Below are 1,123 nucleotides of genomic sequence, written 5' to 3' on the forward strand. Positions count from 1 at the left end.
TTAACAAATTAAGAGGTACTCATTTTGATTCGCATTATTTACTAGCTTCATTAGATGTTGTTTCCCTTTTTACAAATATTCCTTTTAATTTAGTTATGGATGGCATAGAAAAAAGATGGTGTCACATTTCTCTTAAGACTAATATTCCTAAAAATGAATTTATTATTGCTGTTAGCCTTGTCTTAAATTCAACTTTTTTCACTTTTAATAGTAAATTTTACAAACAAGTTTTCGGTACTCCAATGGGCTCACCACTTTCACCAATTTTAGCAGATATAGTAATGCAGGACTCGGAAGAACAAGCTATTAATTGTTTGTCGGTACAACCATTGTTCTATTATAGATACGTTGATGACATTGTTCTTGCTATTCCGCCTGATAGTGTAGATGACACACTTAATACTTTCAATTCCTTACATGAAAGATTGCAATTCACTATGGAGATTGGCAGTGATAACAGATTAAATTTTCTTGACACTACTATTATTGTTGATAATTGCAGAATTATATTTGACAATTTTCACAAAAAAACATTCTCAGGTAGATTCCTTAATTTCCACTCCAACCATCCTATGAATCATAAAAAAGGCATTATTATTAGTTTTATTGACAAGATTTTACTTTTATCACATCCTCAGTTCCAACAAAAGAATATAACTGAAGCCATAAAAATTTTTTTAAACAATTCCTATCCTCTTTCCCTTATATTCTCCACCATTGATCAAAGAATTAAATATCATATACATAATCAACATAATACTCATAATTTTCAAGTAAAAGATAAATATTTCACAATACCTTACGTTAAATCCATATCTGAAAGCTTCCTTCCCATTTCCAGCAAGTTTCAGTGAAAATTAGCCTTTTCAATTCCTAACACCTTAAAAAGTTTTATTAAAAGAGGTAAAGATAAATTAGAACATTGTTCCAATAACAATGTTATTTACAAGATTATCTGTGATGATTGTGAGGCCAGCTACGTTGGTCAGACTAAAAGAAAACTTGGTACTAGACTAAAAGAACATATGTCTGATATCAGAAAAAGAACAGGTTCTCCTTCTGTTATTACTGACCATCGTGTTAACTTTGACCACAATTTTAAATGGGATGATGTCCAAATTTT

The sequence above is a fragment of the Cyphomyrmex costatus genome, unplaced genomic scaffold (assembly GCF_001594065.2).
Source record: "Cyphomyrmex costatus isolate MS0001 unplaced genomic scaffold, Ccosl1.0 scaffold661, whole genome shotgun sequence".
Classification (NCBI taxonomy): Eukaryota; Metazoa; Arthropoda; class Insecta; order Hymenoptera; family Formicidae; genus Cyphomyrmex; species Cyphomyrmex costatus.